The following is an 18,480-nucleotide window of genomic DNA, read 5'->3' as shown; positions in this document are numbered from 1 at the left end:
GTTCAATAATTTATAGATTTCATATTACAATGTTCATCATTAGGATATAGGGATAGTTACAAATCCTGTCTGTATTTACTCTTATTCAATTTGTTTCTACCCTTATTAATTTGTTTCTTCTGTGGAACACAAAAAAGATGCAGAATGTTCATTGAATGGAAAAGAATGACAATGAAATTGAATGGTGATATAGACAGAACTGCTTGAATATTACTGTAATATTCTTCTAATATATTTATTATTTTGTCACAGTACCTCTAGATATTTTTGTGTTCCATGGAAGAAAGAAATTCATACGGGTTTGGAACAACATGAGGGTGAGTAAATGAAGACAGAATGCATCTTCCTGCACACAGACCTTCAGATGCATATGCTGTACTCAAATGTACATTTACTGACCATGTTTACAGCTTTATTTTATTTATTTTTGTGCAAAGTAAATTTATTTTTAGTTCACGTTAATTGACCTTAGGGAACTGTGCAGTTTGGCACTTTTGCATGCAGGAGAGGCAGCATTAATTACAAGACAAACAAGTGTCGGTCTGAAGTTAACACTCTGACTGAGAGAATTTAAACACACACTTTCCCTCTCTCTCTACACACAAACACATCACACTTCCCTCCAAACACACAGCGCCTAGACTAAATTTTCAACAAGAGTCAACAAGAGTGTTGTCAAGCAGAACTCTCCGAATTTTATTTTAAGCCCAGGGTTTTCAACCAGGGGTCTGCAACGGTACTGCAGAGAAGATATATAAAACACAGAATATAGGAAAAATATAGAAAAATTGTCATTATATTTTTAAGTATGTGAAGCAACAATAATGATATTCTAAACAATAATGTTTATATTTTTAATTAAAGATTTTATCAAATGTGCTAGTGCTATTTGGCATTTATGTCTTTCTGATTCATTAGAAAATAAAAAATGATGCTTGATAGTGTGTGTGTGTGTGTGTGTGTGTGTGTGTGTGTGTGTGTGTGTGTGTGTGTGTGTGTGTGTGTGTGTGTGTGTGTGTGTGTGTGAACAAATATAAAACAAGAGAGGAGAGCATTTTGTCAGTTTCGTTTGAGAATTTAGATGTGATAATACAAGGTTTCTCAGTTCCACTACCCTGAGGGGTTTTTCTCCTCTAATGGTACATCTACTGTTTTCTTTCTTTTTTTCCCTCTCAAACATTATTCTGTTATGATGAATTCTTTTCTTGGCTGTTCTGGATATACATTTTTGGAATTTAGATTGAAAACGGTACTTTAAGGGTATGAGTTTAAACCATTAGCACATAAAAAAAATTACATTCTGCCATCATTTACTTACCCTCATGTTGTTTCAAATATGTAAGATGTACTTTTTTCCGTGGAACACAAAAGAAGATATTAATGATGTTCAGTTTTTGAATGGATCATTCTTATGAGTTAGATCTTTTTAGTGAATTGGATGATCAGGTTCCCAAAACCAGTTTGCATAATTTGTTTATTGACCCCGTTTCCACATGGTATTAAGATGCATTTTTGGTGATCTGATCACATGTGCTCAGTGCTAAATATCGGTCTAAACATGGTCTAAAACATTTTGTGATCGGATCACAAAAACCACATACGAATGTGGTCAAAAACGCATGTGAACGCATCCCATTTGTGGTGGAAACGCTAATCTATCCTGTATGTGTTATGCTGGTTATGAGCGGTTTAAAAGAAAAAAACATCAGATTGGAAAAATGTATAAAAGCTGATATACACACAAGCATGAGAACTTCACAGATCTTCCAGTAGCAGCGGTTCTTAAGTAAAATTTCAGTCTGTTTTTCACACAAGCCTATTATATGGCTTCAAAAGACTTGGAATGCAGTAAGTTATATGGACCACGTGTATGATACTTTCATGATGCTTTTGCATTCGATATGAAACTTTGTTGTAATTTCATGGAAAAGACTGACCAGTACTTTATTCAAAATTTCTCAAAAATTTCGAAAAAGGTCATAGGGGTTTGGAACTACATCTGGGTGAGTTAATAATGGCAGAATTTTCATTTTTGGGTGAGCTATCCCTTTAAGCACAGCCTTAACATTCGGACTTGTCTGTCACGTCACAGGGTGATTGTTATTCCTCGTTTTCCTCAGGCCTGTGTTCTTGAATACCCAGCTCTGCACAAGATAATTGTTATGTTTGGGTAACATCTGTGTCTTAAAAGGCTATGCTGAAAAGACCAGAGAAAATATAGGACAAATATTAAATCATAAGTACAACAAATTGTCTCTGTAATTGAAAGGCTGGCTTAACTTTTCCCACAGAACTGTGTTGTGTCTGTGTTTGCGTGATGGATTTAGTGTAAGCGGAGAAAGAAAATGAGAAGAAAATGGCAAAGTGAAGATTCAAGGTCTTATTTAGCTTTGCCTCTTTATAGAAAAAAGAAAAGAAAAAAAATCTATTTCAGTAAGTTTTTTTTTTTTTTTTAATAAAAAAATAAACGCATCTGTAAAATAACTTAAAACCCCCAAAAAGATACATATTCAAATGATTTGAAAATTGGAATCCCTTGAAGATAACTTCCCCAAAACCTCCACCAAACAGGAATATGCCAGCTTCTCTTCTGACAATGCACTTGGGTTTCATGTAACATCTGCTTAGCTAAAACAAACAACTGTTAAATTGCTTCAGAAAGACCACATGACCACTTCCCAACAGCTTTATCTGAGCAATTTATCTTGTGCTCATTGTCAGTTGCAATATGCTATTTGGTGTTGCTTATTACAGAATCCCTCATAAATCATCCCTTAGTAAATAAACAGTACCTGGCATGACATGTAATGCGATTTGTGATACTGGATCATGATTACAGGATGTGTACAGTAAATATCATTCAGTGCTCAGACAAAACTTGAGGTATTCTGAAATTGTAACATTTGTATTATAAATTAAATGCATGAAATATTCCATTTAATGTGTGTTTAATGTGTGCTTTAATTAATTAAGGGGCAGTAATCAGGATGAGAAAAATGTCTCAGAAGACCAAGAGAAAGTGTAAATATGTAATCAGGGTCTTTGATTGACAATCTTGATTATTGGTTTGATCTCCGGATGAATTCCAAAATGATTAGGATTCAAACGAAGAGAGACAAGGCTGGTTACGATCTCGTTGTCTTCACAATGGGCTTCAATCAGATTTAACCTTTAAAAAAAAAAAAAGAGGGGAGAGGGGGATTATATATTTAGATCAGTAGGAATGGATTTATTTATTTTTTTTGGCCAATACTGATAACTGATATATATGACTAATAACTGATAAGATGGATATTTAGGCAACTTCTCAACATCCTCCTTTTCTTTAAAAAAAAAAAAAAGCACAATTCATGGTTACAGTGAGGCAATTACAGTTGTATAAAACTTTACAACGATGTAATGCTGTAAACCCTGTAATCCCTGTAAATTATGATTTAATCAACTTTATAGCTCAAATAATACATGAAGAATAACAGAAAAAAATTCTGTTATCAATTTATAAAATAATAAACTTCACATTAACTGCATAAAAAAACATCCATAAATTGGCCCCATTCACTTCCATAGTAAGTTTTCTTCTTTCTTTTTATTTTTTTTATTTATTTACAAGCAAATCCAAATGACTTTTTGTGGAAATTAACATGCCTTGAAATATTCCTTTAAGAACCAATATCAGGATCTTATAAATGAAGATTGCTAATAATTGGAAAATCTATTTAATCCAGCCCTGCTAAGGTTTAGTACAACTGCGGGTGAGATTTTCCTTAATATAAAAATGTATATTGAGTAACTAACATTTCAGGCTTGCTAAATTTATGTTTTGCTCTGCCAACAAAAATAGTTTTAAAAGCAAGATTAAGTATTGGAATTCTATGTAGCTTAATATCAGCACTCTTGGAACGCCATTGTTCCAATCATGTTAGAGGACCACTAACTGTTAATTTGTTTAATATAAATATGTAATATCTGCCTTCAGACTAATGCAACAATCTAGACCTTTAAGTAGAACCAATTACAGGGTGAGTACCTTTTATTTTTAAACCTTGCTTGTAAAAAGAGTATAGTCTGCTGTTTGAATTGTGAAAAATAAGCCTTGATATTATGTGCTTTGGTCATTAACATAATTATATTGATAATAAATGCCAATTAAAGACAAAAAAAAAAAAAAAAACACAATAGCAATATGTTCACAATAGTGAGCACCCCCAAATATTAGTATTCTGAATGATTTCTTGACTCTGAATATTTTTCCTTCATTATGCAATTAATGTTGGATACTGCAGCAAGATATTAACAATAATGAGAACTGTAGTCTTGGCAACTGATTATGCATTTCAACAAGCTGTTATAATCATGAGTCACATTGATCAACAGTGCAATACATGAATGTCTGAAGTGTTCTAGTTTAGCTGGGGGGGGGGGGTGAAACAACAGTGTCAAGCAGGTTGGAGAAAGCGAAGCCTTCAGACGGCTCACGGGCTCCGTTCCCATCTGTTGTATGTTGCCTTTGGCGGTACTACACCCACGATGCACTGCTCATAGTCTATAGCACTAACAGGTGGAGGAGTGTGCGTGGGTGCATCAGGAAGCAAGAAAGGATGTATATATGTATATGTCTCAACCGGTTACCCTGGCGTGGGTTGGTTTCATAAATTTTTTTAAAACATTTACAGCATTTTATATCCCCCAAAGAATACAAAAATTTAACGAATAGTTTACCCCCCAAACAAATGAAAATTCTCTCATCAATTACTCACCCTCAGGCCATCCCTGTGTCTGACTTACTTTCTTCTGCAGAACTAAAATGAAGATTTTTGGAAGAATATCTCAGCTCTGTAGGTCTATACAATGCAAGTGAATGGTGGCAAGAAATTTGAATCTCCAAAATCCACATAAAAACTGCATAAAAGTAATCCATATGACTCCAATGTTTAAATCCATGTCTTAAACAGTGATATAATATGTGTGTGAGTGAAAGATCAACATTTAAGTCCTGTTTTATACTATAAATCTCCACTTTCACTTCCACTTTTTTCTTTTGTTTTATGGCGATTCACATTCTTCGTGCATATCACCACCTACTTGGCAGGAAGGGGAATTTTATAGTACAAAAAGGACTTAAATATTGATCTGTTTCTCACCCACACCTATCATATCGTTTCTGAAGAAACTGATTTAACCACTGGAGTCATATGGATTACTTGTAGGCTGCATTTATATTCTTTTTGGAGCTTCAAAGTACTGCTTCAAAGTACTGGCCACCATTCACTTGCATTGCATGGATCTACAGAGCTGAGATATACTTCTAAAAATCCTCATTTGTGTTCTGCAGAAAATATCTGTGATGGCATGAGGTATTAAAATAGCCTCTATTTCCTTGAACACTGAATAAACGTGAGTGTACCCAACTTAATAATTTATTTAAAAAAAGTTTATTTGTCCACAAATAGTGCATTTTTGGGTAATGAATATTCTCGAAGTTTTTCACCTTTTATATATATATATATATATATATATATATATATGTCAAAATAACATATTTTTTTATTTTTAAATGAGGAACATCGTCTAAAGGGGTCCTCTTTGTTTTATTTAATAAAAAAAAAAAAAAAATGTGTTACATGACGACAGAATGGCTACATGTATGTTGGTTGCACCACTTGAATTTTATGTTTTTCAAATATTTTCAAATATTGTTAATATTTTAAAACAAAATTGTAAATATTGAAAAAAAAAGAAAATATTATAGATTTTTTCCATTAATCACCAGAAAAAAATCTTAATAATAAAAATTGAATTTAATTGAAAGCATGTTCATCATAGTAGGGGTGTATTTAAGTGTGGTATAGTGGGCTAAAACGCATAACTTGTAATCAGAAGGTTGATGGTTCGACCCCCACAGCCACCACCATTGTGTCCTTGAGCAAGGCACTTAACTCCAGGTTGCTCCGGGGGGATTGTCCCTGTAATAAGTGCACTGTAAGTCGCTTTGGGTAAAAGCATCTGCCAAATGCATAAATGTAAATTTAAGTAATTGCTTTGTGTGAATTGCATTTAGAATTTTTGAATATCTTGATATATTATGGGGAAAGAAACAGTGACACATCATTGACACTTATGCAGTTGACAAGTGACTTACATAGCATTCAGTGTATACATTTTATCAGTACTGCAGGTGTATTCCCTAAAAATCAAACCCATGACCTAGTAATGCTAATGTTATGTTCTACTGGTTACAGTTGTGATAGTCACAGGAACAAGGTTCAATTGGTGGTGAACACAAATGCAGAACAACACAACAACTTAAACAACAACAATAATGTTTACTCTCTTTTCCATACAATTAAAGTTTACTGGGACAGATGATGCTGAGCTCCAAAAATGACAAAAAAGCACATTAATAGTACTATAAAAACAGTCCATAATACCTAATAAATTCGTAAGAGTTTACGTAGAAGGAATTGTAAGAACTCTGAAGCCATATGAAAGCTTTGTGTGAGTAACATACTTAAAAGGTAATTATTCACTGAACATATTTATCTGCTGTAGCACTCAAACCTGATTTGCACTTTTCATATTCAAAGCTGGTACGTCACAATCATTTAGGAAACACATAAGAACCAATAGTGTATTATGTCAAACCTGGCATAGTAGCCTATGTCTATAGTGCCATAATTGAATATATGCACATACATTTTAAGAGCTTCTGTGGATGAAGGTTTTTCAGGAAATTAATTAAATGTTAATTGAATTATCCTGTTGCTCACACAAAGCTATTGTACAATATGGCTTCAGAAGACAAGGAATATAGCAATCAATTCACATGGACCACTATTATGGTGCTTTTTTGTTCTTTCGGGATTTTGACAGCCCCTGACTCGTTCTGTTTCATTGTGTGGGAGAGAGCTACTTGAACATTCTTCAAAATTTCTACTTTTGTGTTCGATAGAAGAAAGAATGTCAAGAATGAATGGTTTGGAAGACACAATTTACATTTTTCTGTGAGCGAATCCTTTAACTCACTCTTTGAGGAATCCCAAATGTAGTTGTTTAGGATCTCTCCCAAGACGTAGTAGACGTTGATCAGTATCATGAGGCAGATGAAGATGAGAACTCTGGATACTGGCCCAATGTGCTCCAGCAAAGGATATACCCACACCCCCATCATGCTGTACACCCAGCACATCCTATGAGAGCAAAAGAGAGAGCAAATCTCTTACCTTTGCACCCACGATCTGTCTAGTGTTCTGTCTTTCCTTCTGTCTGATAAATACACCATTTAAAAAACTGCAGAAAAAAATCACCAGACTCTCAATGTGTCTACCATTCATGTCTCTGAACCCTAGACACTGCTCTTTTTGTTACGATGTGGTGCTGCTTAAATTCAGCCAAAGCCCTTTTTACACAGCCACATGTTCATAATCTACAGCCTGTCAGTGTGTCTGTTTATCTACTCCTTGATTTATAACTTTAGCTTTAGCATCTGATGAATACAAAAGAAGTGATATCTATTTACAGTGACTTCAAAGTATTTTGACACTTTTGAATACTTAAGTCACACTTTAAATGTTATTGGTTTAGACAAAATATCAAACCAGTTGGCATCTGGAAACAAATGAATCCAAAGCTTTCTCTTTTTTGCCTACAGATCTAATTTGTACACATTTGGATATGTAAAGTGCTTTGGGAATGAGGGATCACTCTCCCTCTCTCTTGCCATCTCTGTATGGTAATCTTCATGTAAAGCTGCCTTTGGATATTACAGCTGCAGAGGCAAGATTTATTCCTTGTAAATAAAATGCATCATCTAATCAGCTTAATTTAGGAAGGGAAATAAGATGGAGAGGTTGTGCTGATAATTTGATAAATAGGGTAATTTTGACAGGCGCCTCTGTGCTGTGTTTTACGTAAGACTAAATAAATACTTTGCTGAATATTTTCCAAAGGTGTCTGGAGCTACCTTTTGTCTGCAATATTTTAGCAAATAAATTATCATCTAGAAAGACATGAGGGAATATCTTGGAGGTCAGGAAGATCAGGTGGCCAGATGGAAGTTTTTAAAATATTTTTTATTGAAAATGTGCTAGAACAATGCAAAGTCAATTTCCTCTGATCATAGTACCTACAGGGAGTCATTTGAAAATTAACCCAGTGTGATACTGAGCATGACTGTGCTGGAGGGAGACATTTACCATAAGACATATCCCACAGCAAACGTGCACACCGCCAAGAGTCCGCAGGACCTGCTGGGATATTGATGGTGTGTTGTTCTCATCTCAATTATGATGAAAGGAAGAACTGTTGTGTGCTAAAAGGAAAGAAACTGAGTGAAGTTAGTTTCAGAAATCACATTATGGAATAAAACTTTCTTTTGTGGTGCAGAAGGTAGCGCACTTACTCATGATACACAGTATACTGTGGCCCCCGAGGAGTCTTTGGACTATATTGGACTCTTATGTTAAGTTAAAGGGATAGTTCACCAGTTCATCATTTATTCACCCTCACGTCATCCAAGATGTGTATGACTTTCTTTATTCTGCAAAACTCAAACTAACTTTTATATATGAATATCTCAGCTCTGTTGGTCCATTAATGCAAGTTAATGGTGGCCAGAACTTTGAAGCTCCAAAAAGCACATGAAGGCATTCACGAGAGGGCCGTGTTCTTTTCTGTTTTTTAGCGATTCACATTTTTTGTGCATTTCACTACACTGTAAAAAATGTCTGTAATTTTAAAGGTAAAAGACTGTAAAAATGCTACAGTAAAAAAACTTAAATGGGTTAATGCGTAGTTACCGTAAAATATACGTACATTTTATTTATTGTATTTATATAGACAATATTGTAGTTTTACAGTAAAATGTTGAATAATAAATTTTTTTAGATGTAAAAAGTATGATTTTCCCATATAATTAATGGTAAAAATGTATATTAAGTTTAAAAAGAAAGACATGTACTTTTATGGCAAAGTATTGTTAAAATCAGGGTAATAAAACAGTATTCGGGCGTTCCCAGAATTCCCTGCGTGACCCATTACATTTAATTATATATTTTTTGGGAATAGTTATGTTTATTCTTATTTTTAATATGAGTTATGTACCTTGAGGTGTTCTGTGTTATATTTAATGTAGTTTAGTTCAGTTCATGTGTATTGTATAATTTTAATTTCACATGTGTTACCCTGATGGTGTTTAATGTTTGTGTGAGTGACACTGAGCACTGTCTCTACATGTGTATAGGTCATTGCTCCTGAAAGGGCCTCAATTGATGAACTTCATGTGCTCTTCTGTAATTACTACAGTGATTAACAATACATGCGAAAAGCAGATTTTTACAGTTTCAGAAGGTTAATATATCAAGTTTATCACTTAATAAGACTGTAATTTTTTCTTAAGTGGGGGGAATAGAGTTGTTCTGGAAAATGTTTAAAGTGGGCTCACATTGACTCCAATAAAAATGGTGCACCCTTTTCTTAAGTGGTTATTTTGAATAAGCATTATCTTAATTTGTTACTCAAAAAAGCATCTCACTGTCTCAAATGTATATGCCTAAGTTGACAAATTGTGCCCAAAAACGATTGTCCTTGTATCTACACTATATCATTATAACCCCCCTGTGGGCTTTTTACCCCAAGTGAGGGAGCCTTTTACCCCAGGTGTGGGGTAAAATGCTCCTTCACCACCTTTTTTATATTTGTATTAATTGTATTCAAAACAAACTTCTGTTATTTATTTTAACATAAATTATGTTGCTCCATCAAAAAACAAAAAACAAAAAAAAATAAATGTATTTCTTGATTCTTGAGACACTTTGTGACCACAAAAAATGCTTTTTTCCCTCTTTCGCACCTGAGGAACTATGTCTCCTTTAAGCCGTTTTAGGAGACATTTTTAGCTCCTACTCTGGGGTAGATACTTTTGGGGTGTTTAGGGACTGAGGCAGACTGTAGGAGATGCTGCAGCCTGTGACTGGTCAAATACCTATGACACACAAAGCATTGAGAAAGGAGAGGAGTCCACAACCACCGCTAGTAAACAAACTAGCTGCTAGCATGCTATTTAGAGGTTTGCACTTTCAATTCCCTTAACAGAAAAACATATAGCAATCAAAGTAATCATAGAGAATCATCCGTTTCACATATGTGTGTGACTTCCTTGGGAGACGCTTTGAGTTTTCATTGGATCTGTACTGTTTGTCTACCAAAAATTAATTCTGGATTACTACATAAAATGTTCCTGGGATGTCGTACATAAATAATCAGATGTTTATTGAATGCGGGTAATTAAACTTTATTATACACTAAACCGTCATTAAATGTAGTTTACATGAGGGAAGTATTGCGTGCCTGTTACCAGGGATGAACTGGCCATAGGGAGAACCGGGACTTTTCAAGTGGGCCGGACGCGGAAGGGGCCGAACGGTGGTTATAAGCTGAAACGGGCTGCCGCGTTATGCCGAATGGGCCACGACAGGCTGAAGAGGGCTGCAAAACGGTGCCGCGATTTTCCGAAGGGGGCTGTGATATGCAGATAAAGACTGTGAACACAAGACCCCCTACCCCCCCCCCCCCCCAACAACCAAAAAGCAGTGTCTATGTAAAATCCAGGGCCGATTTCTCTTCCCAGTCCACCCCTGCCTGTTACAGAATGCTTACTTCCTTTTTTAAGTAAAGGCCTGTAATGTGAAATATTGACATGTTGATTTTCTAAAAAGTAACTTCACCATTCTGAGTCATGTTTTGTGTTACGTTTAACTAACTGGCCCCCAGGTGATTTTAATTGGATTAACTTAGTTCCTCTTTAGTTCACACAGAGTAACCACTGATGTAGTTCATCAGATTAACTACAGACATAATCCGCTAATGTACGGCAGCCAGAAATGATCTAAATACCTTTCTCTTAGTTTTTTTTAAACAATATATACATTATCTTAAAAGAGAACAAACTTCTTTTTGTGAAATATTTTGCTTGAAAAGCATGCTTGTGTACACATAAAGTTATGTAATGCAAATACTGTACATTCATACTGAAACAATCTGCATTCTGCATACATTCATCCTCTAATATGAAGGCTAAAAATCAAAAAGAAAAATTTGCACAGTCAAATTCCTGGCTATATCCAACATGTTTTCCTGGATGCCCCCAAAGGCAACACAGTGTTCTGTTTGCAAACTAGCTAATTGTGGTTTCGCTGTGGATTGATGGGTCGTAAATCTCATGTTAGCGGTATCTGTCTTCTCTTGTTATCACCTCATTTGTAAGTCTAATGTCCTCACAGACAGATTCTAAACATTCCCATTTCAAAGCCCCTTTAAAAGTCAGCCACCTGCATTCTCATGCTGCTTGCGTGACTTTTGTTTGTTTACTGTATCAGCTGTTGTGTATCTGATATTCTCAAAAGACCTCCTCAAAATAATCTGCGCAAGATGAAGGCCTGCAGCCTATGATTGCCAATTAATGCTTTTAATAAATGCTTTTTAAGTGATGCTGCATAGTGATACAGTCCTTAAAGATTTTTTTTTTCATATTTCCCAGCTTAATATGCAGAGTCAACTATCAGTAATAAATCCCTGTAAGTGTAAACATTCTGTGGCAATATCAAAACATTGCTCTATTTGTTTGAGCATTCCAACCAGTCCAGCATAGCATCATTGGTTCATCCAATGCTGCAGCTGGACAATTAGTTTTGACCGACCAATGGTAGATGGGGGGAGTGTTTTGGGAGCGTATTTTTGCCACTACATTTAGTGCCACTAGTAGTATGGAAATTATACACTTCACCTTCAAACCTGCAGAATTCTGAGGACATCTGGCCATCTTTTATAACAGTCTATTTTTTCTGACAATGATCTCAGCTTACTCGCCTTCTCACTCTTTTCAGACCACCTGCGTTAGGACCAGGAATAGAATGGTTATACTCATTAAACAAAGTGCGAAGGAAGCTGGGTGTGGATTGGAGCCGGGTGTTTGTCAAACAGGCTGACACGGTTTTGTGCTGCTGAAAAGATGGATGCATGCTAGGCGTGCCAAGCTTGGGTGAGCTCAGCCAGGTTAGATCCGCAGAACTGCAAATTATGTTTCTGAGGCTTCTTCTGCCATTTAATAATAGAAGTGAAAATATGGGGTGAGCTGTCATCGTTACAACCATTTCCACCACTGCATAGGCCAAAACAAACCCTTCAAGATTTGGATGGTAACATAATGTTAGATTATGGTTATTTAAGTGCTTCTTTTTTATGATATTGAAATATAATGTCAATGCGACCATTAGCATTGTGTATGAAAAATGATTTGGGCTGATGGCTCATGAAAATATAAACTATGATGAACTTTGACATGCATTTTACAATATATTACAATACAGTATGTCACAATCTTCACACCTTCATGTTGTTCTTCACCAAACCATATTACTTTCTTCTCTGACACACAAAAGAAGAGGCTAGGCCTATTTACAGCCTCAGTCACTGTTCACTTTCATTGTTTGGAAAAAAGATGCAATGAAATTGAATGGATACTTTTGAGTTCATGGTTTGGAAAAAAATGACAGTGAGTAATTGATGGCATAATTACAATTTTTGGCTAAACTATCCCTTGGAATAAACAGGGTTTCATTGCGTACTTAACACTAGGTATTATTGGACTTATTTCATTGCATGCACACTTCCAGTTTAAGTCACCAGATGGCACCGTTTTTACATAAAGATCAGTGAAAGCATCTAATCCCTTATGCTCTTGCCTCAGTTGACCCCATGAGTGTGTTGGAAATGTCATCCGAAAGAAGACTTATAAGCCTTACCGAAATTACACTACATGTTGATATTCTGATACGCGTTTCACATATCACCACATCGAGATTTCAACTCTTATTTAACCCACTAATTTTGCATCAAATTTCCATGCTAAATAAAAAACAGACCAGATTAACTAGATTTGAAACTCTGAAGCTGGTTGTTTAGAATCATTGTGTGTTGATATCGTATCAGATGGGCAGGTCTGAACAGACCTGTTTATGTATGTACAACCAGTGAGAAAGCAGGTATTTTAAAGAATACCTGCATGTTTGTGTGAAAGTTCCTGTGTGTCATCCTGTGACTGAGTTATGAGTCAAGTTACGTCTAACCAAACAGTTACTTTAACTTCAGAGAAAAGTGGCCACTGTCAATCAAAGGTTGTTGATCAGCTAGGATGATTCACACAACCCAATTTTCTGATTCTCATAAAGTGAATTTGGGATCCTCTCCAGGGTCAAAAATATACCAGGAATTGGGCAAAAAATTAAATAGAAATGCAATTGAAAGTGGAAAAAATCCACAGCTATTTAAAATGTAGGGCAATAATAATAAAAGCACACTTGTAGACTCCTGTTGTTGTTGTTTTCTCCATTATTTCACATTGTATATGTTTATTGCACGGTTCTCTGGAATGCTCATTTCTAAAGGTCAATAACGCCATCTAGTGGTATACAATCTTTCTCTGTAACAACCGCACATCCAAGTATCAGACCACTCATCTGTGTATATGAGTCATCTTTACTACTTCTCAGATCACTGTGCAATCTCTACCAGTAAGCTAATAAAATAATTTCAACTCAGATCATTGTTTTGTGTATATTTATTTATTTCTTTGGCAAGCAGTCTAGTAAAAGGCTGGATATGAGGAGGCAGACGGTCATTTTCACAAAATAAACACCAACATGACTCTGACACAAACCGGAGGTTGATTTCAGCTGTGCAGCAATTTATTTCTTCTTACATAATTTCAATGCAAATCATGTCCATTTATTTGTTTATTTGGCAAGTAGTCTTGTTTTAGGCTGGATAATGAGGTGTCAGACAGTCATTATCACAAAATAAACAGCAACATGACTATGACACAAACCGGAGGTTGATTTCAGATGTTTAGTAATTTCTTTCTTCTTACTTACAGTAATTACATAATTTCAAGGCAAATCAATATTTTATTTCCATGTACTGTATTTGTTTATTTGGTTTGTAGCTGTATAATAAGCAGGGTATATACAGTCAGCAAGATGTTACCGCACAATATCCCCCTTCATAATATTCATTTTAGGCATCATATTAATATTTTTTAGGTAGTATTAGTATTTAGGTAGATATTTTTATGGATTTACTATGGGTTTAGGAACTCTGTACTGTAATGACACTGAAGCTAATATAAAGTGGGGCTTGATGTAAAAAATAAATACAATTAGCTTTGAAAACACAATTATTACTCCTATCCCATTGGTATAATTTTTTTTTTTTAAAGCAGAAACCACCAAATGTTGCTCAATTTCTTTAAAATCAAGGCTTAATATATTATATAATTTTTTTATATATATACATACCTACATATATATATATATATATATATATATATATATATATATATATATATATATATATATATATATATATATATATATGTATTTATATGTACTGATTAAGAATATACATTTCTGCAGTGATATTGTGAGTGTGTTGTTTTTATCATCTAAACATAATAATGATTTTCTCATAATCACTCACTTCCCTCAAATATTTGCAAAGCATGTTTGTGACAAGTTTCCAAGTCTGGCACAACCTTTTCATATGTTCCCAGAAGCTACTGTTGGGGTGTCAAAGTTGGCACTTGGATTAGAGATAATAATTCTGTTCATTCTGGTGATTATTGTTTAATTGTTACAATGCCAAAACTCTGCAGAAAAACAAAGAATGTATGCCTCTAGATATCTGTCACAGAGATATGTCTCTGCACGCGTGCAACATTGAAGTAATCTCAGAGTAGCATGCTCACCCACGTGCATTCCATCTTACAAATCACTCTGAGGGCTAATCATTAATTCCCTGCTATCAAAAGCCCTCATACTCTGCTGAAACGACTCGTAACCTCTTTAGAATGATCTTTAGGGTCTTGTAGCTGTAAGCACTTGTGCATAGATTGGTGTGGGTTTTCCAGTTGCATACCAATAAGTGAATTGTGCCTAATCAAAAACACCTATACTCAGAGAAGCTGAAAAAAGGGACATTCAAAACATCTTGGACAGTGATTTACCTTTGCTCTTCAAAAGTATATATATTTTTTCATAAAAACAAAACACTTTTATGGGCTGTTGTAACCGTAGTCCTTTTTGGGCAGTAGAAATGTGTGCCAGAGTAAGAAAGTTTCTTGCTGGCATGGTGTGTTGTTGCACACCTGAAAACATATGGTAGTTTGATGTATATCTAGTTAAATTATTAGGCTTGATTAAATGTTCTTTTTGTAATTAGTAAAATAGGTACAAATTTCATAATAAAAATCATTATACTTATATTAACTTATATTAATATGTATTAATAGTATTTCCAATAGTTTATTGATAAAATAATACAGACATAAAATAGTGCATAATAAACTGCTATGAAAAGAAATATAAATTGAAGGATTTGATCTAGTTGTATTTAAATGCAGAAATACAGTGTGTTTACATTTAGCACCTAAATACATTTACAGCACAAATTACGATAACTCTAGTGCTGGAGGTGCAAGCTCAAAATATCCCACCCCTTACTGAAACGGAAAGTTTGATTGGTTAGCAAATATCCCATCTCAGCTGAAACGAGTGTTCTGATTGGTTTCTCAGCTGAGTTGGACTGTCTAACTTGCTTGTGCCTTCAGTTTAGTGCTCTTGCCTCCCCCATCTCTGTGTGCGTTTAATAGAATTTCCATACATTTTGAATAAAAAACACTTCACTCAATGGTGCTGTGGAATTACTATTATTTCTGGCGGCCATACATCGTTTTAGGTGAGTATATGCAAAATCCTTTGAAAGATAGGTGGGCATGTGCTGGATGATTGTGTATGCATTAGACTACTAACCATTCAATGGGTTGTAAATGGGTTGTCTAAATCAAGTCTAATGATACAGACTGATATCACTGTGAAAAAGGTAACAGTTGGATGAAATGTTTGCTGCTGAAATCAGTGCTGTGCTTACCGAAATTCGAATTACTGCCCACTGCTCCCCAGACACGTGCAAGCTCCATTTTCTGGGTAAAATGTCAATGGAGTGCCACCAAAAAGTGACTTGTATTTTTAGCTGTAAATTATGTAATACCATCAATAGGAATACATATTTTATTAACTCTACCCCCAACCCAAACCCTAACCGTTATTGGAGTAAAAATATATTTTTTTAACAATTTTAGATTTTCTTTGCCATAAAGTATTTTTCAGCTTGATCTCATGAACATTACGTGACCGTGGAAAATATTTTACAAAACGATATTGTGTTTCATTACACGTTTCGCAAAAACTTAGTTAAATGGTCATTCTATGAGATAAATGGTCATTCTATGAGATATAGATATATATGAATATTTGTATTTTTAATGTTTTGTCAACTGAATGATTGCCACCAACAGTACAACCTGTTAAACTTATAGTTGTCTCACATATTAACAAACATTTGAGAGGTTGGGGAAAGGAGCACTGAGCTAGTGGGCCAAATTTCTGTGAATATTATTGAAAAGGGGATCCCTGCAAATACTGCAATGATGTGACTTTGTATAAAAATTCTGGTATCAACTCACAATCTTTATCTAAATGTGACATGGTAGCTTGTTGTGAGAAAACCTGTGACCTTGAGGTAAAAGTTAAGGGGGCAATTTTAAGAGCATTAGTGCTAAGCGCAGCACTATGCCATAAGTCAGAAGTGTAAAGTCAACGGGCATGGCCATGAAATTTCGTTCAAGAATGCACTAAGTCTAGATGCAAGTGGGTTTGGTGAAATCTTGCACACAAAGCACTATGGCCTGGGTCAAGTGCAATTTAATTCTGAGTTTCATCTCCAGTTATTGAAAAGTTTGCATTCTATAGCATTCCATTGCTTCAAGCACCAGCAATATATACAAAGATAGCACATTCATAAGAAGTCTGTAGTGTAAATGGACTGTAGTGACTTAGAAGAATAGAAATATTTCTATGACAGTGACACACTCTTTTTATAAGCATAGAAAATGTGATTCTTGTCAGGATTTGAATGTACATTCCATTAAATTATAGGTGTTAATATTATATCATTTTCAAATACTGACACACGGTTAGTATTAACAGTGATTGTATCAGCATGCACAGAGCACACCGGTCAACATTGATTTTGAAAAATTACATTTCTTGGAACACAAATTAAACAAAAAATATTTTTAAATTCAAATTACACTTCAAACTAGACAAAAATATGAACAAAATAAAAAAATTGTCAAAAAAAAAAAAACATACCAAATCCAAACATTTTACTCTCCGACTCTTTTGCAGTGACTTAAATATCACTTTATGACAACAGGTGGAAAATACTAATACAAATTATCATAATACAACTTTAAATACATACATAATAATAGTACAAATTGGAAAATAAACTATGACCTATAGATGGTTTAACAAGAATTTCATAAATTGTTTTGTTTTGTAAAACAGACATAATTTGATGTTCAACTATATTTTCAAAGTTTGGACATTAACTTTATTACCACCTGCTGGTCGAATCACCAAATGTGAGAAATGACTGAAAACAGACCTGCTTTTGAAACGTCTTAATGCAATGACCTATTTCTCAGGAAAATAGCAAACTGTGCTTTGCTGTGCTGTACTTGCCAAAGGCCTCTGGGTCCATATCAATGAGCTCACACTGTACTTGCCAAGGGTCCGCGGCCATAGTGGTCACTTTATTAAACCAGGGCCCTGGTGTAGAGGTCTGCACGGGACTGGTTTTTCCATCCCACTCCAGCAAGTTTCTATCCCGCACCCAAACGCTCCAGTGGAATTTTTTTCCCCCATGTTCACCCACTCTCTGCACGCATTGATTTTCTTCCCAACTGCTCCCGTTCCCGGAAACCCACATTTGTTTTCCACGTAGAGAAAAAGCCATACAAATAGACAATAAGTGTACATAAAGAACATATTATTTTTCTGTTATTGCTATTATCAAATGACGTGTGAAAATGACGCCAATTTGACTTGCTTGAAAATTGGTTTCTTAACACTAAATTGACCATTTTCTAATAACCTTTGATGACACAGAGTGAGCTTTGCTCTGCCATTCTTCTAAAGTCCTGCTGCCTACCACCTGCCTACTTTAAATATTGGATAATTTAATGCACAAGCTGTGTGCATTTTTATTTTACATATATATATATATATATATATATATATATATATATATATATATAACAATTATCATTTTTGTTTTGTTTTTATGCTTTCATCAATTACTAAAAATAAAAGAGAGCTCCACATCAGATTTTTCAGGCCATACTCTGACCACCCACTCCCATCCACATCTTATGGAAGTACCGTCTGCTCCAGCCTTCAACTCTGAAATTTAATCCTGCGCTGCAAGAAATCACCCCTGGTAGTCAGAGGCCCTGGGGCACTGGCCCCACTCTTGATCAGTACCATGGTTTTGTAATGGTATCAGATGGTAATATCATAGCACTTT

The 18,480-nt window shown here is 35.0% G+C and overlaps 1 pseudogene; it reads right to left on the bottom strand.

The window, feature by feature from the left end:
• Positions 1-105: 105 nt before the first annotated feature.
• Positions 106-18,480, bottom strand: part of LOC127624227 (androgen-induced gene 1 protein-like) — a 56,808-nt pseudogene continuing 38,433 nt past the window's right edge.

The sequence above is a fragment of the Xyrauchen texanus genome, chromosome 30, assembly GCF_025860055.1.
Source record: "Xyrauchen texanus isolate HMW12.3.18 chromosome 30, RBS_HiC_50CHRs, whole genome shotgun sequence".
In the NCBI taxonomy this organism is placed as follows: Eukaryota; Metazoa; Chordata; class Actinopteri; order Cypriniformes; family Catostomidae; genus Xyrauchen; species Xyrauchen texanus.
The sequence above is the reverse complement of the archived record's forward strand: the minus strand, read 5'-3'. Positions and strand labels throughout refer to the sequence as shown.